The 11,355-nt window shown below is 33.5% G+C and overlaps 1 protein-coding gene and 1 long non-coding RNA gene across 3 annotated transcripts in view; both read right to left on the reverse strand.

The window, feature by feature from the left end:
* The window catches only part of LOC143896314 (zinc finger protein castor homolog 1), a 171,321-nt gene extending 166,435 nt beyond the window's left edge, over nt 1–4,886 (reverse strand). The window contains exons 1-3 of one of the 2 annotated variants that reach the window (XM_077404096.1): nt 4,848–4,886; nt 776–860; nt 96–288 (exon numbers count right to left, since the gene is read on the reverse strand). The gene's annotated coding sequence lies outside the window, so the exon portion shown is untranslated. Of the gene's footprint in view, nt 1–95; nt 289–775; nt 861–2,622; nt 3,214–4,847 lie in introns of those variants that run through there. The other variant, XM_077404097.1, reaches the window with a different exon arrangement.
* Nucleotides 4,887–10,517: 5,631 nt separating this feature from the next.
* Nucleotides 10,518–11,355, reverse strand: part of LOC143896321 (uncharacterized) — a 6,219-nt gene continuing 5,381 nt past the window's right edge. Inside the window, exon 5 of the long non-coding RNA XR_013256611.1 lies at nt 10,518–11,355. This exon is cut by the window's right edge and continues 1,455 nt beyond it. This is a non-coding gene — a long non-coding RNA (uncharacterized LOC143896321).

Genomic DNA, 11,355 nt, shown 5'->3' on the forward strand with positions numbered 1-11,355 from the left:
AAATCAAAAACTAAATAAACTATATAAATAAAAGTAATTAATTTAGAGAGTATAATAATAAAATATAAATGGTATATCAAGATATGAATATTCACCGAACGTAGCTCTGCCGCAACAACTCCCACCATCAGCCGTTCCATCAGTGTTAATTTCTGTTTGAACCGTTTTAGCCTCAAGTCCATCAAGTCACATGGATATGAGTGGAAACCGCATTTAATTGAAATCGCGCAGCACTGACGAACCCTTTCGTATCGGCGTATCATCCTCGATATGTTCGAGGTTAGTGGACTGTAATGATATCCTGTATATTAGTAATTATTCGGAGACTATACATATCTGTTTGAATAAAACCAACAAAAAATTATCTCTTTACTTTTACACATAATTTTCTACATCATAAAAATATTTTATTATTGTGTTATATACTTATAATAAATTATGCATAAACTATATTACGTATAAAATTAATGATTATATATTATTAATAAAAAATGCGCGCGCGCATGATCAATACAGCAAGCATTATACAAACATTACCCCCATTGACATCGCTGACCTCGACACAAACCGGAATTGAACTGTACCATTATCCGACCGAGAAAATGCGGTTAATTATGCGCGCGCCAATTAACACGCCATAACGATCGCCCGTTATTACACCGTTGTTCATTTTCGACTAATAACGCTGGACGGTTCGATTTTGGATCGATATGACTGAATCTCACAAATTTACTCAAATGTCGCAGGGTAACGGCTAATTAGCGTTACTACTCACCTTAATTGATTCGCCATGGCGGATTGGTCGTTTATCCACTCACCGTTATCCGGCATGCCTCGCAAGAGTGAATTATGCGGGAACACTGCAAATCGCAATGAGAATGCGTTACTTCCGAAAAACCAATTTGCACGCAAAATATATTTTTATAGTGTAAACAGCGTGAAAAAATTTTGCGGCGACCGTTTTCCGCGAAACCGCGCGAGATACGATATGTATCTGTAGATTGGAATTTCATGGCAAATTCACTTATCATGAAATCTTGAGTAAATAAAAAATCATAAACATATGAAGTTGATTAATATTATTTATCTCAGTGACAAATTTTTCATTTAGGCGCAGTAAATATCTATCGGTTGTATGCATTTTTATTCTAATTAATTTAAAATCTAATTAAAATTGAAATATAATAAGTAATAGACGTTGCAATTATAGCATTAACTGCATAGTATTATTACTAATTATTATCAAACATTTAAATTAATTCATGCATCCTCTTATAAATGTTACAAGTCTATATAATTACAACTTTTACTATTACAACTCTGACTATTTTGTATTTCTAATCTATAGAACAATTAAACGGTGATCGTGGCTAATATGGAATATCTCGATCACTTCCAATTACCTCTGTGCATTTCGATTAATTCATGCATATATAGACGTAACAACCACAGCATTAGCTGTTGACTGTACACATATGTATTGTATTAACACGTATTATTAAGATTACCAATTACTACTGCATCTGTGAATTAATTCATGCACGTAATGTTATAGAACTAATGACTGCAACATTAATTGCACGACTGCATACGTAGTACGTATGTATGTATCAGCACTAAACAATATTAAAGTTATCAATCACTACTGCGTCTCTCAATTAATTCATGCATGTAATATCACAGAGTAACGATTGCAACATTAACTGCTTTTTGCATTGACCTACAAAAAATACATACAGAATATCACGATCATTATTAATTTATTACTGTGTAGGTATCGCGAATTAACTTGTGCATATATTATTTTTTAAACATAATGACTATGGTTGATTCGTTCAGCTACAGTTAGTTATTTCGTACTTTTAGTGACAAAACAATTAAACAGTGATCGTGGCTAACGCGGAATATTGCAATCACTGCCAATTACTACCGCGTATCTCGATTAAAATATGCACATATAATTTTATAAACGTGATGCTCACGTACTAATTAGAGCTGTTAACTACATACATACTGTATATTAAATCTTCATATCAATTTCTAGCACACGCGTTTCGATTGACTGGTGCACATAGTTTTATAAAAACATACTCTAATTCGGGTTTCTAATCAAATCAATTAAGCAGTGATCGCAATAAACTGGAATATCGCGCTCACCGCCAATTATCACACATTTCGATTAACTCATTCACACAATCAATCTGTAAAGAGTTGACGAGTAAAACCCTACGATTGCACGAAAGTCATTTAATGAAACTGTCACATATTATCGATGTAATATTTATATGCATACGATTTTTATCCGGTAGATTTACTCGGCGAGTCCAAGGGGGTCTTCTGTCCACGTAGCCACGTACGAGTTTGGCTCGCAAGTCCAGCTCGGCGAGCTTGATTCGCGAGCCGGACTCGAACACGTTTTTCCACCACACACGAAAGGAAAATGTGCGAACTTGGGTCATCCGACCCAAGCCGAACCCGGCTCGTGACAGTCGTGAGAGCCCACCCACGAACGGAGTAGAAACCGAAACCGAGCCGAGCCGGACTTGCGAGCCAATGCTCGTACGTGGATAGACCTCCTAAGGCCCCTCGGTTTCGTAAAAGCCCAAATATCCTCTGAATTACCTTGATAAGTCGCCACGACGCGATCGGCCGTTTCCACTCGCTGTATTCAACGCACTCGGCACTATGCGGGCATGCCGTGATCCGGTGATCATCTGATCATCGCGTAATCGATCTTGCTCCGATCGCCTTGTGATAGAAAGAGATGACAATATGGCGTAGCCGCCGAGAAGCAGGAGCGAACGAACGACGGACTTGCGATCGCGCGAAAACGCGGTTGATCAAGATCGCCCAAGCCGGCGCACACGTCACAACGACGCCCGGCGTCGTGCGCAACGCTCTCGATGCCGATTAGCACGCGAGACGCATTTTCGCCGAGCAAAAATCGCGAATAACGCGATGTTTACCACTTCACAACGACCTGTCCCGGCGCGAACCTCGCGAAGTATGACGCGCATGGCGCATGCGCAAGCAGCGCAAGTCGCTACTCGCTACTCGCGTTTGTTTCGCTCGGCGCGAAACGACCGATGTTCGAATATATAACTTGAAAGTTTATGTAAGTTAACGGCAAAAATAATTAGTAATAATACGCGACGAGAACATCAGAGTTACTGCATGACGACTTGTAATATAAATTCGAGATAAAAATTGCTGTAATTCATAGACGATTTTCACGCGATAAATTTCGGCCAACTTCGGCGTGCGTCGTAACCGACGCGCGATATGGCGGACACTACATTACCAACCATTAAAAGCTATTACAGGATTCGAAAGGTGACAATTTCAATAAATCGATATTCACTAAATTGCATTTTAAAATCAGATAAATAAAGATTAGATATGAGATATTCCTTTATGATCAATACAACTTTTGGGAAATAATACGCGAATCTGACAGTTTTTCGTACGAGAAGAAGAGTGAAAGCCAGAGAGCACAATAAATCTTCATGTACCTTCACATGCAAAATATGTTAACTATAATTCTTAAATGCTTTTGATCGAAAGTCAGATAACTAACTTTATATAGGAGGGTACAGACAGAGAGAAGCCTGAGATCGAGGCCATCCCGGTCTTTTTCATGGGATGGGACTGTCGAAAACCCCTGTACACTAGCGCCAGTACATACATCCATTTTCATAATTGATAATATGTAGCCACATTTATTTTCGCCGATATTTCATGCCGATAAAACATCAATTTGGTGCGCGTCTCAATCAAAAATAGATGAATAGACTACAAAAAATTAGGGTGAAATCGATGCTTTGTTGAAATAAATTTTAGTAATTAATAACCATTCTCACGTTTTCAATAAAATAAATTACATAACAAAACCAAAATATTTTTTACCCTTTTTACTCATTATATATTTATATATTACTTTCTGCATCAATTTATATAATATTTAATCTTGGAAAAATAAATGAAAAGGAATAGATGATGGGTATAAATATACATATCCTAACTAATTCAAAATTTTTTGTTCAAGAAAAATAATATATAAAAATAATTTTATTAAAAAATCTGAATAAAAATGTTACATTTTTGAAATAATTACTTTATTGCAATATAGTATTATTTTACTTTTTGTTTCTTTGTATTTCTCTCTCTATTTATTATTCTAATTGTAAGTTATAAAATTGATCTACGCGTAAGAGTACCATAGCATAGGTATAACTGCGTGCACTTGATAAAAAATTACATGTCTAATTGATTTTCATTTTCAATAATAAAAACGAAGATTTGGCGCGTTGCAATTATTCCGTGAAAGAAAAAATTAAAAAAGTTCTATGCTGTTTTTTACATATGTAGAAACAAAATTTCGAAAATTTAATTTATTAGGAGTATAACTAGTTCCTGCCATTTTTCCGCAAAATAAAATTATAATTCGATAAAATATGTCGTTATATATTTTATTTAAAATTTAACATTTATTTAAAAATTATTTATATAGATTATTTATATGTATAGAACGCGGCGCGGTTCGTCAACGTACATCAATAAACGATCGATAATTAATGAGCTCTTTGCGAGCTCGGTGCGTGCGAAATGTGCGAGTATTTCCTCAAGCACAATCGCATAATAATCAATAAACAAACAATATTACCCAGATTAAATATCTGCCCTAATCAGTTTTATAGCCCATCCATTTTAAGGCAACGGATCTACGAAATGTAATATTTTCATACTATAAATTATTGTAATTCGACATGTATTGAGATATAATTTTGCTCTATATTTGATTATTCGTAGATTCGCTACCTCAATAAAAAAGTTTCTCACTGACTCACCGATCCGATGCGCAACAGCGAAATTATATCTACCACCTAGCTACGTTGACTTTGTAATAAACCAATACAAAATTCATATTAAAACAGTGTTCAAAAAACCTAATGTTTTAAAATATAATTCTCATGCGCATTGAAAGTTTTATTTATTATTCAATTAAATATTTATTTAAATATTTATACATTTTCCGAAAATAATCTTTACAAGAATCAATTTTTATAAAATATTAAATTACTACTTTTCTTCTATTATTTCTAAATCACGGCGAAATGAAACGACTCGAGAATAAACAAAAAAAATTATATTTATACAAAATAAAAAATAATATTTACCGCAAAGTTGTTCCGCTGGCGCCCGATGCCTCTCCCAGGCCTTCTCCTCCTCTCAAGCTATCCTTTCGGGTTGTCAGCTCTCTCGATGCGACACTTTCTGCGTCGTTTTCTTCTGAAGCATATAAATAAATGATTTAATATTAAATAATTTTTACGCACATCAAACTTCTTATTCATTATTCAATTAAATATTTATTTAAATAATTATACATTTATTTTGAAAAAGATCTTTACAAGACTGAACGTTTATAAAAATTCAAATTACTTTTCTTAAATTATTATTTCTAAATCGTAAAATATGGTGAAAAAATAAAACAACGCAAGATTAAAAGAATTAAAGAGAATTACTATTACACAAAATAAAAAATAATATTTACTGTAAAGTTGGTATGCTGGCGCCTGATGCCTCTCCCAGGCCTCCTCCTCCTCTCAGGATGTTCCGCTGACATCTCTCCTAGGTCTTCTTTTTTTCTGAGGCTGTTCTTTCTGCTTGGATCCCGTCGATGCGATGATGCGACTTTTGCAACGGTATTCCGGGAAATCGAATTCACGAAATTGCGACGTTTTTTCTTCTCTTCTTCGATCCTTTTTCGATAAACTTCTTTTTTGTTCTTACTCAATTCTCTTTCTTCAGTCTTCGTTCTTCTATCGCATTGTCTCCTTTTCGCGATGTTTCGACGAGATATTCTTCTTCATTTATTTGTAACTATGTTTTTCTATAATCCTCTTTTCAGCCATTATTTTTCTAATTTTTCCTCGACAAACTTTTCGTAATTTTTCCGCTGCAATTTCCATCTTCAATACTTCTTTTATCTTGATCCTCCGTTTACCCTTTTTACATGACCGTTCCTTCTTTTCTTCCTTGATCCTTCTTCGATAAACTTCTCTTTCCTTCACGCTCCATTTCTTTTTCAGTCTTCGTTCTTCCATCATTAAACTGTCTCCACTATTACGATCCTTCTTCGAGATATTCCACTTCATTCTTTTTTAACAATATCCTCATATAATTCTCTTTCTCCGTCGTTATTTTTTCAATTCTTATTCGGTAAACTTTTCGTAAATCATCCGCTGCAATTTCTATCTTCAATATCTATATATTTCTATCTTCTTTGTCGCAATGTACCGCCAAAAGATTCTTGTTCATTTCATTTAATAATGACGATCTACAATTCTCTTTCTTTTCCCTTATTCTTTCTGCTTATTTTGACCCTTAACAATTCTTCAAAATTTTTCTTCTCCAATGTCCATCGTCGATATTGCTCGATTTTTGTTGATGCTGCTTGTATCTCGTTTGTACGTTCCGTCCGTTTCTATCGTTGTTTTTCTTTCTTACTTCGATTCCTCATCGTCAACAAAATCTTCATAATTTTTCTTACGTAATTTCCATCGTCGATACTGTTATTTCTTGACACTGCTTATACTTAATTTTGTTCTTTATCTCTTGAATCTTCGTTCTTTTATCATTATTATGTCGTCTTTTTATCATCTTGTCAATAAATTCTTCTTAATCCTTTTTTCACAATTTTTTCTTCGATCTTGCATCTCCTAAGCAATAGTATTTTATTTCTAGACATTTCTCTTCTGGAATGTAAAGTACATTTTTTAAATTTTTTCTCTTGAATTTGTTTTCTCTTATTTCTTTGAATGATAATCCAAAGGGTAAAAATAAAAGCTGAAAATAAAAGCTGAAAATAAAGGCTGAAAATAAAGGCTGAAAATATAAAAACTGAAAATAAAGGCTGATAATAAATGCTGAAAATAATGAGACGCCTCCCTTTTTCCCGGGGGTATCTCTTTCATTAATTTAATTACTTATATTATATTACATTACATGTTACCAACTTGTTAATATTATGTGTTTTATAAAACTTTATACCGAGAGAAAAGGACCCACTTTTATCAGACATCGTTGCAATTAAATGTACTTTGGCTAAACTTGGCCTAAATTTTTCTTAAAAAATTAAGTTACACTTTCAATTTTATAGCCAAACTTTCATCCAATAAAAATGGGACCTGTAAAGGCCCTCCACCACCCCCGCCGATTCCAATCAACGGTCCTCATTTCCCTAGATATAAGCTTTATATTTTTTGTTTTTACTTTTTTTATACAATTTCTATTTTTTACATAAATCTATGCCAAAATATAATACATGTAAAAAAGCAATAAAACAATACAAAATTACATAGGTAGTATAAGATAAAATTGTGTAGATACATATAAGATATCTTATTAATTCCGGATTACACAAAAACGTTGGAAATGTGTATCTATATTAACACATCGTCCGTAATTTATAGCAATATAACTCAAAAGTATTGATAAATGACATCTATAGTTACGCAATATTTATTATCAATTATAAATTTAAAATTATGTAGCTTACAAAATTTTACGTAATGCAAGCAACCGCACTCAGAAAATTATTAAACAAATTTACAATTACCCTTCTTCAATCATAGATAAAATGCATAAACAAAAATATTTGACAATATTTTGAAAAAAAAAAATTTTTGTAGTAAATATTATTCCGCAAAAATTCAAGCTTTAGGTTAAGCCAATGATCAAATAAGATAAATCACGATCGAACATTTGGCAATAAATTGATCCACGATACTTGCGATACCTAACTGTGATATTCGTAATTTCTATAATATATCACTGATACACAGTGCAAGTCCTCCATACTATTTTTTATTTTACGCAATAATGAATATAACTTCAGAAGCATTAAGCGTTTACGTACGTGTCTCTTATGTCCATTTCTACCAATGTAGATTAACTTTAATCACGGTTTAACTTACTTTTCATCTTTTTCTAGTTCTTAAAATTAGAGAAAGATAAAAGGTAAGTTAAACTAAAATCAAAGTTAATCTGCATTGATAATACACATATTTTACATTATAAAAATTAGCGATAACTTTGGACGCTATTAAAGAAGGATAAAATAAGAAATTTAAAAAACAAAAATTTAATTATGTTTTAATTTAACAAATTTCGTGTTATATATGCGTTTCGATTTTGTGTAATCCAGATTACACAATTTAAACATACACTTTTCTACAATTACATTTTACAATTTCATATAACAGAATGTAATGTTTTGTACATAATTCTGAACCTTATATTATTGTATTTCTATAAAAATAAATTTAAATTTTTTAAAATTATAAAGCACATTAATTTTTTTCAATATCAAATTACCCCTCCCTCAACCCTATACCTATTCGTATCCCTACCTAACCCAATTTTTATCTAGTTTTTACTTTTTACCCGCATCCCTACCTACCCGATTTTTTATCTATTCTTTACCCAAATTCCTACCTATTTACGCATAATATTCTTACCTACCCGTGTCTTTAACTGGTATACCTATAGTTACGATCGCGGTTACACGAAATTAGAAAAGCGCGCGCGAATTTAGTTTTAAATTGGAACCGTTTAGGAGTTTTATTGAAAGTTTAATTTACGCAAAATAGAGATTCGAGACGGTACCTTTCCGTCTCTGATTACGTGCAATCGCACATATATAAAATAACCTTATATAAGCTTACTATTATCTATATTTTTTGTACTTTGATTGGTGTGGTACACCAACCTACCTTAATCCTCTTCGTCTTCTTTCTTCCGGCCAGAGTGGACTCACCTTTTGTAATACCTGGCCGTATCATGGCTCATATAGCCAGAGATCGATCAGAATCAAGATCAAGAAGAAATACTCCTTCTGGTGCCGGCTAATCATCGCCGGCAATAAGCGTAAGAATTTACGCTTTTGTATGATCCGCGAAACACGAACACGTCGCGCGCGAAGGGGCCATTATATTAATTAAATTAATTAAGTACAAAATTAAAAATTAACGATAACAATAATAATTTCTTTGGAACATGAATTAATTTCACATTTAGTCTTTGCGCGCGTTTATTCGTAGCGCAATTAAGATATATATTCAATAATTAAAATATATATCCAATGAAAAACAAATTTGAATTTAAAAAAAATCTTTATGACGAACGTTTTAATTCGAAGAGATTCGATAATGATTATGAACTTTATATTAAACTTTATATTATTTTAAATACTAACTTTATAACATAAAAACAAACTTTAATTTAAAACTATTATTTATAATTTAAAACTAAATAAGCGAAAAATGCTAGACGCGCCATTCGATAGAATCTAAGGCCCATATACGTGTATTCATCGATTCGAACGATTCGTTACTAAAACTCATCTCAAAAGCATGCAGAGATGAAAAATTCAGATAAATGACGCAAGATCCGGAAAGGATAATAAATTTTTCACACAATTAGAATTGATGAAAATATCTCTTGGTATTGTGCTAATTATTAAAATTATTTTTTGTATAATATGTTATTTTAAAATTATTTTCAAATAATGTGTAAAACTGTTCAATTCTAAAATAATTACCTAGATAATTAACTGGAAAGAAATCTTCTATTTTATAGCAATAAATATATGTAAATGGGATCTTACGTCATATCATTATTTCAACTGGTAAAATCCAGTTATCAATTACCTCAACAGACATATTAATTTATCACTCACCGACCCCGATGCGCAACAGCGGAATTACATCTGCCACGTAGCTACGTTGTATCTGTAATATAAGAACATAAAATTCATATTAAAATGGTGTTCAAAAAACCTAATGTTTTGAAACATAATTCCTATGTGCATCAAACTTTTTATTATTGTATTAAATATTAATTTAAATGATGAAACATTTTATGAAAAAGATCTTTACAAGGATAAATTTCTACAATATTAAATTACTTCTTTTCTTCTAATTATTATTTCTAAATTATTGTGAAATAAAGCGATTCAAGAATAAACAGGAAAAAAGTTGCTTTTACACAAATAAATAATATTTACCGCAAAGTTGTTCCGCTGGTGCCCGATGCCTCTCCCAGGCCACCTCCTCCTCTCAGACTGTCCTCTCGGATTATCAGCTCCCTCGATGCGACACTCGTGTTCCCTCGATGCGAAGCTGATGCTTCTTCCCGCGTTGATATTTTCTGTAACATAAAAATTATCGAATCGATTAAATAATTGTCACGCGCATCGAACATCTTATTCGTTATTCAGATTAATATACTTTTAAATTACTTCTTCGCAAAAAAAAGGTCTCTATGTTAGAATCAACTTGTATCAAATTTTTCAAATTTTACTAATTTACTAATTTATAATAATAATATAAATTTATAATAATTTACTTTTTACTAATTTATATTCCGAATCACGGTTTAACATGACAACTGAATAAGGATAAACAAAAAAAAATTCTATAACATCTGTAAAAAAAATAAAAAGTAACACTTACCAGAAATGTTAGTATACGTCGATGCCCGATGCCTCTTCCAAGTCTCCTCTTCCTCTCAGGCTGTCCTCTCGGGTTGTTAGCTCCCTCGATGCTCGGCACAACTCCACCGGCATCACACGTATACGCGGATAACTATAATCGCGCAATATTTAATACGTCACTCCCGAAAACGTTACGTAACGACCGAGTTTGTTCGTGGAAAAATCACCCGCGATAACCGCGTTATCTCGACGCGTTCAGAGCCGGACAACTGACTCGATTTGCCCGATTAAGGACTTAGCCCCGCGTGGCCAGTTGAATAGTGTTCGACAAAGAAAAGAGAGATCCTCGAAAAGTAGAAAGCGAGCTTTCTACAATGAGGATCATCTCCCCTCGCCACCGACACGTCACGGTAGCACCCTTCCACGCACAGTTAAGTCAAATTATCTGGGCAGTTCTTGTTATGCGATCCCGACACCTTTCCGCCAAGGACCACGCACGAGACAGCCGTCACGTCTGAGAACGTGGAAATTAACGCAATTATATGCTAATTATTAAAAAAAAAAACGATATTTTACGCGACGATCCCGAAACGCGAATTAACGCCCGATTATTTCCGCGATAACCGCGTTATCTCGACGCGTTCAGAGCCGGACAACTGACTCGATTTGCCCGATTAAGGACTTAGCCCCGCGTGGCCAGTTGAATAGTGTTCGACAGAGAGAAGAGAGATCCTCGAAAAGTAGAAAGCGAGCTTTCTACAATGAGGATCATCTCCCCTCGCCACCGACACGTCACGGTAGCACCCTTCCACGCACAGTTAAGTCAAATTATCTGGGCAGTTCTTGTTATGCGATCC

This window comes from Temnothorax americanus, unplaced genomic scaffold (assembly GCF_048541705.1).
Source record: "Temnothorax americanus isolate GAGA-0224 unplaced genomic scaffold, ASM4854170v1 Scaffold18, whole genome shotgun sequence".
NCBI classification, from domain to species: Eukaryota; Metazoa; Arthropoda; class Insecta; order Hymenoptera; family Formicidae; genus Temnothorax; species Temnothorax americanus.